This window comes from Haliotis rubra, unplaced genomic scaffold, assembly GCF_003918875.1.
Source record: "Haliotis rubra isolate DU_JTF1 unplaced genomic scaffold, ASM391887v1 Scf221, whole genome shotgun sequence".
Lineage (NCBI taxonomy): Eukaryota > Metazoa > Mollusca > Gastropoda > Lepetellida > Haliotidae > Haliotis > Haliotis rubra.
Window position 1 is genome coordinate 1,264,005 of NW_025766237.1, and position 12,774 is coordinate 1,276,778.

General features: G+C 38.7%; 1 protein-coding gene and 2 long non-coding RNA genes across 3 annotated transcripts in view; 2 read left to right on the top strand and 1 right to left on the bottom strand.

The window, feature by feature from the left end:
* LOC124277422 (CD109 antigen-like) overlaps window positions 1-12,774 on the bottom strand; it is an 88,694-nt gene that overhangs the window by 49,218 nt on the left and 26,702 nt on the right. The window lies entirely within an intron of this gene.
* LOC124277427 lies at window positions 7,219-8,441 on the top strand. The gene is made up of 3 exons (XR_006898820.1): window positions 7,219-7,326; window positions 7,754-7,813; window positions 8,415-8,441. It is a non-coding gene; the product is annotated as an uncharacterized LOC124277427 (long non-coding RNA).
* LOC124277428 lies at window positions 10,612-11,390 on the top strand. Its single transcript, XR_006898821.1, has 3 exons — window positions 10,612-10,680; window positions 11,021-11,066; window positions 11,310-11,390. It is a non-coding gene; the product is annotated as an uncharacterized LOC124277428 (long non-coding RNA).

Here is a 12,774-nt window from a genome sequence, read left to right on the forward strand (position 1 = left end):
ACAGCTGGAATATTGCTGAGAATGGCATTAGACAACAAACAAACGAACCTGTCGGCCGTGGTGAATCCTATTCCGACTACAAACAGAAGCCAAAGCATGGTGATACTGAAAATTGAATACAGATAAATAACCATAAATTCCAAACATTATAAGACAGGGTGGTACTGAATACAGCACCAATGTTTTAGTTGCATTCGCACAGACAGAGGGTCCAGACAAAATGTAACTTCAATAATACACTCGTGGTTGTTATCTATCTAGAACCGGATGTTTACAAGATAAGGCAGCCTAAAGAAACAAAGCAGCAGTATCTATCGTGCTCAAAGGTTAGGGTCGATGTGCATTGATAAAAGAACAACTGCACAAAACCAGAGAAAAGATCTTCCCAGCTGTTAGCCCCTTTCACGATTGCTGTCTCTGACCTGAATTGTCTTATCAAGTCATGTCACTGATAGGTTAAGGTGGCTGTGAAGATCTAGGTTAGGACGTGGGTTAGGCAACTATGGTGTCGTAAAAGACGATTAACGTGATCATTTCGTAGTATCCAAATTGACAAATTAGCTTAATTTGCCTTGTTCAGACAATATCATTTACAGACAGCCGACATGTAGCTTCAATTTTGCTAAGTGCGGCTTTAAACGAAAAATCGCACATTACGCAGTCACTTAGAATGATGTGATGGGGGTCAAGACAGAACATTGTAGCGACTGTTTTGGTATTCCTGCAACTGTTACAAATTGTGTAAAATAAGTGAAGCTTTTTTCCTCTATTTCCTGGAACGATAGATAAATTCAAAACAATTTAACAGTTGGTCTCCTATAACAAAAGAACGGATGACTTGACAGCCATGTCAGCATCGTACTAGTGTTCTCTGTAATCTGATAAACTGACTGTACATGCATAATTCCTTGTCAGCACTGGGATCATAACCTCCTGTTACTGTAGTATGCCTTATTGTATATACCATACCGTTTCTATTACTTGCTGTGCTGCATAACAAACATATACAGTGGAAGCTGTCGAAACCGGCAGCTGTCTAATCCGGTAAGTCGTCAACACCGGCAAAAAATACAATGAAGCCCAGACACGTAGTGTGAACAATAAAGAAGTTGACATCCATAATATTTTGTCTTATAAATTAATACTGCGTTGAAATAACACGGGATTTTTCAAATATGTTGATTTATCATGTTTATGTTATCAAGTGAATTAAAGTGAATTTGAGCTGTGTCAGCTCTACAATCCGGCACGCTGTTTAAACCGGATTATGTCTTCAGTCCCAAAGAGTTCCGGTTCAAACAGTTTCCACTGTAGTTACTTAACCATGCACCTTGTGTTTTCGCGGTTGCCATCTCAGAGCAAAGCATGCTTTTCCTTTGTCCGCACATCTGTCATCCCTGATTTCAGTTATCCATTGAGATAATGTTGTTTTTTCGGATTTTGAATTTTTAGGAAATATTCTGTGATTCTGGAAAGTTTGGTTAAATTCCAGTAAATTCATTGTAGGTGGTTTACATAGGGTATAGTTAACATATTTGAGACGATTGTAAGAAATATATATCGACATGGAAAGGAGGTACCTCTTGAGTGCAATTTTCATGGATGAAGTTGTATTTCATGTTGACAAAATTCTTGACTTAGATTCGATAGTTTAGAGGCCGCCGTGGAGTGGCGGAAGTACCGCTGTGCAGCATAATGCCATAACAAACACATACTTACTTTAATATGTACATTGTGTTTTCGCGGCTGCCACCGCAGAACAAGGTGTGCTTATCGTGTTTGCGAGCACCTGTCATCACGGATTTCAGTAATTCACTCAGATAATGTTTCTCAGCTATTTGTCCTATACGCGCACTAGAACATGTTTCGGGAGATATTCAAGATAATTGTCTGGCGCTGACGTTTTAACTTCAGACTTTAAGTTTCAATCTTTAGGCAATAATCTGTTATAAATAACCACTCTGATGAATTAATAACATTAATTGATATAGGTCCATAACAAAGGTTATAGTCACCGAAAATAAGAGCTCACCAAAGACGTTTGAAAGGGATCAACAATGAAAACACAGCATGTGCCTAATGTACATCGTGACCTTTTTGCCACCATTTTGCATTACGTATTAAAATACCTAACCTTGATAACATGCTCGGAATAAAATTTAAGATTCTGCACATAACTTAACTGAATGCTTCGTAACATTCAGCCCACTGAAATACGTGAATAATAGTGATTAATTTGATGAATTAATCACATTAATTGAAACAAGTCCATATCAAGGGTTATAGTCACAGACAAAGAGGACACAAAGTAGGGAGTTTGAATGGGATCAACATTGAAAAGTAAGAACTTGCCTAATGTACATTACCTTTGCAGAGACTTAACCTTGATTACATGTTCGGAAATAAAATTTCAGAACCCACAGGTAACGTCACTGAATGTTTGATTGTTGTTGTACAGCCCACTGAAAGAAATGAATAATATTGTGTGGCCAACTTACCTTTCTTATCGTTCTACTGAGGAGACCCTGTCAGGCGATTAACGCTTCCCACTATATATACCTGGGAATTATCTCTCTTATCTTTGTTCAGGTAGGTGTTTTTATTGGCTAAATGTGGGCTCACTGGGTTGATCACCCACCATCACTCCTACTCAATTAGAATGAACACCTGACAGTTATACCTTTACTTTTGTGAATATATATCACGTTGATTCTGGAAGTTTGATGAAATTTAATTGTAGGTGGTTTACATATGGTATAGTTAACATGTTGAAGACGATGCAGTGCATGTGAAATCATCATACGTACGTACAGTCATACGTATGTATCAAACTACGGATACAAAGACAAAAATTGCTGTGAAAAATTGCATGTGTGTTGAAATGGAAGGGAAGTACCTGTTGAATTTTATGAATCAGAAAGTGTAAACCCTGGTGCATTGAACGAATTAAAATGGTTACAAGAGTTTTGCTGTTTGTGATAATAACATGTACTTGAGGTCCAGTGGCTGACTGATAATAAAGAGAAATGCTATCTTGATTTTGATAAGTTCCCACCTGTAGCCCATATTCATATTCTGCAAAGTTTGTATGTAAAACTTTACCGCAATTTTGCCTTTTACCATAAATGAAATAAATGGCTTGTCACAGAGAGGAGAGGCTACAAGTTTAAAGAATACCAAGTGAAAGTAGCACGTTTGTGATTATAGTTTCTTAAAATAAGGATTCTAGTACTATTGTAGGGTTGAATTCCATGCAGGATTCGAACCCAGACCCTCAGAGTCAAGCAACTAATCCCCAGCATACAAAGTCAGCCGTCTAACCCACTCTACTTCCACAAAAATGGAAGTCGGACATCTGGTAATCAGAACTATTGACTTTGTGTACACCTCTGATGAGTGTAAAATGGCACGGATCCCACTTAGTAAATGACATTGTATATTCACTTCAAACCATTGCTTTATCACATGAAACATTTGAAATCAGAGACTTGTGTTTTATTGGAGTACACCACTTATTCACCAAGGTAGAAAGACATTTTTTCCAATGAAAAAATTTAAATGAATAAATCATGTCCCCGTTCTTAATTTCTATATTTAATTCTAATAAATGTCAATTCTTTGTTGTTCATCGAAGCATGGGGTTGGAAACTTTCTATTTCTGAAGCTGTTTTAAGTGAGTGCGTAATATATATTATGATTCATTTACCAGAAGCATTTGATACGACCGTAAACGTATATGTATGCCGGATACTAGATATCCAAACAATGTAATATAGAATGTCAAGAAACAGGATGACCGAGGTAGAATTACATGGGCTTCGACAGAAACGACAAAACCCTTTCCACATTCGTAAGAAATCCCTGCCAAAAGCTAGTCAACTGTTCACATAAAAATATCGGTAACGTATGACATCATTGGTACACATTGGACATCATTTTTGTCATTGGTGCATCGAATTTTATAAAGTCTTCCATATATCCAAAAATATTTTTGAAAGCAATAGTAAGGCCTGAATATTATGACTTTGTGCACTTTACTTCGGTGCATGAGTCGTATGCCACTCTTTGAAATCTTGATATAACGTGTATGCTTTATCGACCTCAACAGTTATGAATGCAAGCACCAAAGGCTGGAGCTGTTGGAACATTGCTCGACATGAAAGGATAGTGGACTATTGGAAAACTGAAATCATCCTTTTTGTATTCAGCCTGGTAGGGAGTATTTTCTCATTCTCATTCTTCATGCACAGATCTAAATTCAATAAAGGCTGTCTCACGTGTATCCTCAATTGTAAGTTCAGGAGGGTAAATCAGTGGAAGGAAATTGTCTACTTGATGGTTATTGGAGTTCACTTTATTTGCATGGTCATTGTTTGCTAAATAAGTTTGGTTTGTATGTTGTTTAACGCCGCACACAGCAATATTTCATCTCTATGGCGGCGATATGTAAATAATCGAGTCTGGACCAGACAATCCAGTGATTAACAGCATGAACAGTAATCTACGCAACAGGAATGCGATGACGTGTCAACCAAGTCAGCGACCCTGACCACCCGATACCGTTAGTCGATAAGCATGGGCTACCGTAGATCAGTTCTGACCCAGATCTTCAATGGTGTGCTAAATAAGTAAAAGATGCCCTTTTCTCGTGTTCTTCATTATTATAATTCTAATTGAATCTTAACTCAACTTGTTATTGAACCTGACTGTGTCTGTCATACATGTATCATGTATCCTAAAACATACTTCACTTTAGTAGGTTCTTTGAGAGGCATTTTAGAAGTTGCATAGGTGGAGGAAAACCATGTTGTATGGATAGTCAACTTCTTTATTGAAATGAGTGCGACGTTTCGGCGTTCGTACTAACGCCATTATCAAGCAAGTTACCACTTGCTTGATAACGGTGTTAGTACCTACGACAAATCACGTCCATACTTCCTTACTTCAGCCTTATTCCATCTTAGATCTACATCAAACTCAAGATTTAACCTATTGTTTTACATGAAACAGCCCTGATATTTAGTCAAGGTTCCCCTCATAGGTTTCAATGTTTCTATTGTCCTGTTTTCTGTATTTTGCGATCCCAATCTTGGTTTCAGTCGGCTCACGTCACGCCTGTGTCTGACTCTGATCATTTGTGAATACAAGATGTCGACACATGAACCTAACGTTACCTGACTAATACCTACTGCAGTATCTGGGTTTGCAATTTTGAGGTGATAAGGGATGATAAAGTTCCTTTTCATGAATTTCTTAATTTAGGAATATATCTCCCCAAATTTCCCTGCTTGCAGTCGATGCCGAGCGGGGTTAATGTGGATTTTTTTTTTATCTCTTACATTCATCCTAATATTTATCCTTGGTATCCTTAAGCCAATATCTGGTGTACCCAGCCGCGATCTTGCTGGAATATTGCTAAATGCGGCTTAAAACAATACTCACTCACTCACTCCTTGGTAACTTTGGTTACATGAAAACCGTTATCATAGGTCTACGACCTGCATCATTGCTGCCCATCCTCAAACGTTGTGCCAGTATACTGTCAAATAACCTAACCACTGCTCAATGCAACATCAAAGTAAACGCACTGACTCACTGTTAAATTCCCATTTCAGGAACAACAGGCCCTCTGTCCATGAATGTACGTATGATCCTTTGGTGTGAAGAAAACAAAATGAGATTATACAATGTTTGAGCTCTCCGATATCTATTTCTATCTGTTCTTGATATTCTGTCACTCATATTCATCTTCGTTACTCCCCAAATTTCCCTGCTTGCAGTCGATGCCGAGACACAGTGGTGCCCATGGAACGTTCCATCTTGGAGATCGATATGACTGTTTGATGAGAGTTTGTTATCAAACGAGTAACTGACTCTGATACAAAATTGGCTAAAAACTTCACGCTAAAGTGTTACAAAGGTTTAATGGCAGACATGGCTTGGTTAATGAATAAAATCTTACCAGTTTCGTATTGTTTTTAGTGCATTTAGTGCATTTTACGTTGAGTGAGCATAGTACATCCAGTATGCAATATAAAAAAAATAAGTCAAAGATTTGCTGTGTGTTGACAACATTAAGTTTAGTATCACGATCTAGTGGTCTACCTGAACGGACACTAACCAGTATCCGATCAGTGTGTCTGAGGCCGTGCGTCTGTGAAGCGACAGAAGTCTCTCAACATATACACCTGGGCCCAGTTGTTAGAAATACAAATCGTTGATAATGTAGGAGTCTTATCTTTCCAAGCGACGTGATTTTCCCACAGCGTGGACACTTAGGTACGCCCACCATAACACCCACTCGGTTTCATTAGACAATGCTGTTTATGTGTTCTGTTTCATAGCTTTCAAAAGTTTTTCATTTACATGTGTTGGAATTTTGCAGTTTTCTGAGAAACAGATTTCAGCTGGAACTCTATTAATGTCGTCACTGCACGACTGATATACCACTGTCATGTTGATGTAATGTTGATATATATTGTTGACATGTTGAAAACTTTATGCAGATGAACTACTCGAGGATCATGCATCAAATTGCTGAAAAGCATGTGCAAATACCGTGCATGTGAACAGCTGCGTTTTGGTGTAAAGTTTTGTTAAGAATTCGACAATTTTCACTGGTTTTTATCATTGTACTGAACTCATGGCAATTATCTTTTCAACGTTATCAATTTGTCTTACAATACATCGGTTCATGTGTTAACAGTACCTTTAACCAGTATGGAATATTTTGCAAAATTTAGTTTAGAACAGTTGCCTGAAGTAAGTGGCTATATTTACACTAGTGAGTCTACACTTTAGATGAGATATATTAATGAGTGAGTGAGTGAGTGAGTTGGGTTTTACGCCGCTTTTAGCAATATTTCAGCAATATCACGGCGGGGGACACCAGAAATGGGCTTCACACATTGTACCCATGTGGGGAATCGAACCCGGGTCTTTGGCGTGACGAGCGAACGATTTACCCACTAGGCTACCCCACCGCCCTGATACATTAATGAGAACACTCAAGCAAACCTTGCAATGTTTAGTGAATGCTTGTGAAAGACAAAAAGTGGTACTTCGATGACAGATTTCAGGAATGACATTATAGGGTAAAGAGGTTAACACGCCTTCATGACCAAGAGTCCAATCGAACGAGTAGGTGTTATGGTGGGCGTCCCCAACGCCTCTCGCTTTGTGAAACGTCAACACACATGTCACTTTACATAGATAAGACACCTACGAAGTCAGAAGGTCGTTGTCACTGATAATGACCAGCTATATAAGTTTGGACACCTCTCATGCTCTGAAGACAGCGGTCTCCACAGAAGGTGCTTAAAACAGGTACGTTGGTCAGAAGCTGTTGGAGTTTGAGTTCCTAAGAAAGATTCTGCATCATGCAAAAACGATTATAATCAGTTTAACCAGACTGTCGCAACCCGCTGCTATCTTGACAAACAATAGACATTCCAGATAAAACGTTCGAGTCATGTTTCCATTCAATGAAGGAGTGCCTGAACTCAGCTATTCATAAGTAGGCTAATTTACAAAATACCACGGGATCTTATGCAAAAGGAATGGAAAATTACCTTGATTACATGAATTCTCTTAGATTTGGAAGGTTTATAGTGGCACAATCTATATTTTCAGAACAAGCACCGATTGAGTAGAAACTAAGGTTGGCAAGTTCTATTTAAGGAAACGATTATGTCTTAATGTTAACAGATTATAGTTGTCATGCTGTGTATTAACAGAGTTATTTGTTTTTCAGTTTCACCATGTTTTGGTTGCTTGTCCTTGTCGGCGTTGGTCTAACCAATGCTGATGACAGGTATGCCTTTGTTGTTTTTGAAACAAAAACAGCTCCAAATAGTGAAACGATCATGGGAATCAGCTGACAAATCCGCCATATTCACTACTTATTGCCATTCGTTCAATCCAATCTCAAAGAGGCACATATCCAAGTGTTGTACACAAATGGGATTTCCTCTCGTATCAAGTTTTCATTGAAATACTATTGAAAATGGACACCCCAGTGCGTTGTAAAGTCAATATATTCCCCAAAGTTTTTCTTTACTTGTAAGCATTAGAATATCAACTCACCAGTCGTAGTGCAGGAGGATTCCTGTTCGGGTTCTGGCAAAACAACTTCCATTTTTAGGCACATTTTGGTAAATGGCGGATGCTACAAGTCAGCCTTTCCGGGAACACCTTGTGTCCTCACTGAGTCTCATTGATCTTATCGCATAAGTTATGTTTCCCATTTCACCAAACAGAATTTGTGTCTGAGGAAAGCTCAGCACAGTTTTAGAAAGCTCAGTTCGAACAGATTTTAATAAATCAAGCAAACCCCTCTAACGCGACGTAGAAAAAGTACCTACTATGAACATACACTTCAGAGCAACCATTGATTGATCTTGTCTCTTCTCTAGTTCTGGTGGCTCCTATCTCATTACATCCCTCGAGATACCTGCAACCAGGGATGCCGTTTAACGTAAGCATCGACATCCTGAACACCACCGACACTGTTCATATACAGGCGGAAGTGCAGCGTGTATGGAACAACTATACGAACATCTATAGGATCCCTATAATGATGGCTAAGGGAGACTTTACTAAAGGTAAATGGAACTAGAAGTAGTTGTTGAACTGAAGTCACAAGTTACCTAACATTTTGCGGTAACAGCCTTCTCCTTTGCAGACACAATATATTATGCGTCGTTATAAATTTTAGGGCAGGGTCTAATTATAAGATTAACGGCATTTGTTCACTTGTTTTATCTGTTGGGAAGAGACAAAGGGAGTTAATGTGGAAAAATGCTAATTGTGATCTCTTACATTCATCCTAACATTTATCCTTGGTGTCCTTAAGCCAATATCCGGTGTACCCAGCCGTGATCTTGCTGGAATATTGCTAAATGCGGCTTAAAACAATACTCACTCACTCACTCCTTGGTATCCTTGGTTAAATGAAAACCGTTATCATAGGTCTACGACCTGCATCATTGCTGCCCATCCTCAAACGTTGTGCCAGTATACTGTCAAATAACCTAACCACTGCTCAATGCAACATCAAAGTAAACCCACTGACTCACTGTTAAATTCCCATTTCAGGAACAACAGGCACTCTGTCCATGAATGTACGTATGAGACTTTGGTGTGAAGCATACAAAATGAGAGTATATGATATTCGAGTTCTCAACTATCTATTTCTATCTCTTCCTGATATTCCTTCACCCATATTCAACAATTATTCAATAAAAATCAAGAATATTCTGAAAACATTTTTGAGTTTTCATTTAAGCATGATGTTATTGATATTTTCAGATTCCAAGTCACGTTGAAAATGGTCGTTATAGACTACATGTACGCGGTAGCGGTGCTCTGCAGTTTGAGCGAGAACAAAGCGTCTACCTCCGTTCCAAGTCTATCTCTGTCATGATTCAGACAGACAAGGCCATGTACAAGCCCGGACAGATGGGTGAGTGTCCCCTGTGTTTGGAGAAGACCTTTGATACTGCCATATATTCTTATAAATCATCCGATTGTTACTGAAAACAGCTGTAACTTTATCAAATATGGATCACAGTTATGTCTTCTCCACAACCTCAGTCGTATAGTCGTTTATGCACAATACATATTTGTCATTAATCATTGATATTTTTTAAAATGAAGAAATTTTGTACTTCACTGTCCGAAAACTCTTATATGAAAACAGACAAAACATATCGTGCTATGTTTTTCATCGCAAAGCTTGCATTCCTGAATGTATTTTGTATGGGATCTAGCCCTGGATAAAGGTAATACAAGATTCAATTTGCCTTCCAGTGCATTTCCGTGCCTTTGGTGTGTATCCCAATCTGCAAGTATACACTGGAGCTTTTGACATTACTCTTCTTGTAAGTTATAACCTGTCTTACAAAATATGTTCAAGATCTATAAGGACACATTTCTATGCAGGGATAAGATAAAAGAAGACAATGCAAGAACATACATACATATTCCACACCACAACAAAGAGACCCGGGGGGGCCGATAAGCCTAGTGGTTAAAGCGTTCACTCGTCACTCCGAAGACCCTGTTTCGATTCCTCACATATGTACAATGTGTGAAGCCTATTTCTGGTGTCCCCCGCCGTGATGTTGCTGGAATATTGCTAAAAGCGGCGTAAAAATTCAACTCACAACTCACAAAGAGACCTGGCCTCACCTTTCACGTCTCCGTTAATGATGGGTCAGTGGGAGACTACATAAGCATCATTCCAGCAATATCACGGCAGGGACACCGGGGTTTCACCCACGGGGAGTTATAACCACTAGGCTACTCACTTTCCTAGTCACAAGTGAAATATTGAGGAGGTGTAGATAATCAGACGTCTTTCATTACTAATTGTTGCTATATACAATTGTAAAGATTGTACCTTCAATATTCCTTCCATACATGATATACTGAGTGATCTAGAATATATTCATTACCTTTACACTACAAAAAGATCAGCGATATTCTATAATTATCTATTTTCCTCCATGTAAGTATGAATGATGTAGAGGAAAGATTTTGGTTGTATGCAGGACCCCAGCAGAAATATCCTGAAGGAGTGGACGGCTCTCCATGACGCTTCTGGAGTTGTGGGCTGGAGAGTTCCAGCTGGCAGACCAGACTGTTCTGGGAGACTGGACAATCAAAGTCCAACCAAGGGTTGGTTTCAGACTCTGTCCTCTTCATACTGACACAAGTATTTTAGGAAAAGACATGCACCTGATATGTTTAATCAAGATCGATGACATGCATTTTCTGGATTTGTGTTAGTTTTTTTGCAAAAAAGTTGAGTGTCATTTTGAAAATACTCTGTCAATCTAAATCTAAGAGTATGAGTTGTAATGTCTTCATGCATATGCTTATTCGTTGTAGGAAATCATACGAGGGATGGGTTTAACATTTTCCCAAAAAGTCATAGAAGATCTGAAATAGTATAGATGTACTAAATACATCTCCACGTCTATCTGAAGTGTCATAATCAACGTTTTTGTACTTTCAGGATGAAGTCATCATGACATCTAAAAGCTTTACAGTTGCTGAGTACCGTAAGTATAGATAGAACCTTGCCAATATATAATTTCATATACTCAGTTACACTTTTTCCATTACCAGTTTTAATTCCATAACAATTCATTGTTATCTTAAATTTTTCAACCAAAGTGTAGTTGAAAATATTACATTTGTTAAAACAATTAATTAACATCACCATATATAATAGTGTTTATTTAATTCTTGAACATGTTTATATTTCATTTGAAAAATGGAAACGAACGTCACTGATATTTCAGAACTGCCTCGTTTTGAAGTAAAGGTGGACCTTCCTTCGTTTGCTCTGACATCTGACAAGATGTTGTCTGGCACAGTGACGGCCAAGTATGTTTCATATGCCTCTGAAACTAAACCCTGATCCTGTTATCTTAAATTTCAATCTTCATAACGCACCCAGAATCTTATCTTCAACATATACGACAACCTTTTGCGTTATCTCAAGAAAACAAGAAAGAAACAGATAAAGGGGTCACACTCTCGTTTTCCAACACAATTTGAATATGTTCCTGTCCTTACTAGGTACACCTTCAGCGCTTTTCCAGTGAAGAGGGGATGGTGGAGCTACACACTCCAGATGCAAACAGGCAGCGACTATTGTGGAAGACCGCTTAAATATGTTGATATGGCGTTTCCGGTAAGTGCTTACCAAATTTGGTTCTAGAACATGTGATCATCTTTTTTTGCAAAAACGGAGATGTGTAATGAAAGTTGGATACATTTGCGAATCAGCTGCCTTCAATACAAATGTATAATCACATGCATGCTGACATATTCCTCTATCTTGGGCTTGCTTAAGCTGCAATAACATTTTCAGAAACAACTAAAACACCGGAAATAGCATTCGGATGAGGGTGAATGTGTTAGTGAGCCAATATGATGAGAAATGACCATGATGCCCCAAATAAAGCTGGATATAAGAATAAATGTAATTTCATATATCTAATCACAGATTGATGGGGAAGCCAAATTTGGAAATACCTATGGCTGACATCATGCGCCTTCCAGAGGTATTTGGATGGCTACTCTGTCGCCGTTGTGGCAATCGTGAAGGAGGAGCTAGCTGGAGTGAAACTAAACGGAAGCAACACTGTCAAGTACCACCAATACCCCTACAAGATTGAAGTCCTCAACTCCAGCCCTAAAACATTTCTCACCCAAACGCTACCATACACAGCATAGAGTGTGAGGTCATGTTAGAATACAACTTAACATGTGTACCATTTTAGCCTTTTATGTTACAAATTTTACAAATGGTAGAAATGTTCTCTCTCTCTTCTACATTTACACATTACGCAACAACAACTTCCATACACAGCATATGTGAGTTGAAATTTAATAACACACATAAAATATCAACATTTTTTTGTCATGAAAACCATTGAATACTTCACACATATATTTGCAAGTTATGCAATGTGTTATGTTTAGCTCTTCTAAATTTTTCTACACATCATACAACAGATCAAGGTGTTCCTGAACAAGATGGCCGCCCCAGAGCGACCTCAGCAGCCCTGTTGAGGTACACTTGTGTCACATACCGTATTGTCCAAGATGACCAGTCCGAGACTCCTGCTCATCCTTCACCGGCAACTACGGCCTCCCACCCATTAAACTACACCATCCCTCGCCTCCGGCATCATCCCCGTGGACACATGCGTATCCTCGAGAACGCCACCAGCATTGATGTGAAGGTAGATACAAAAC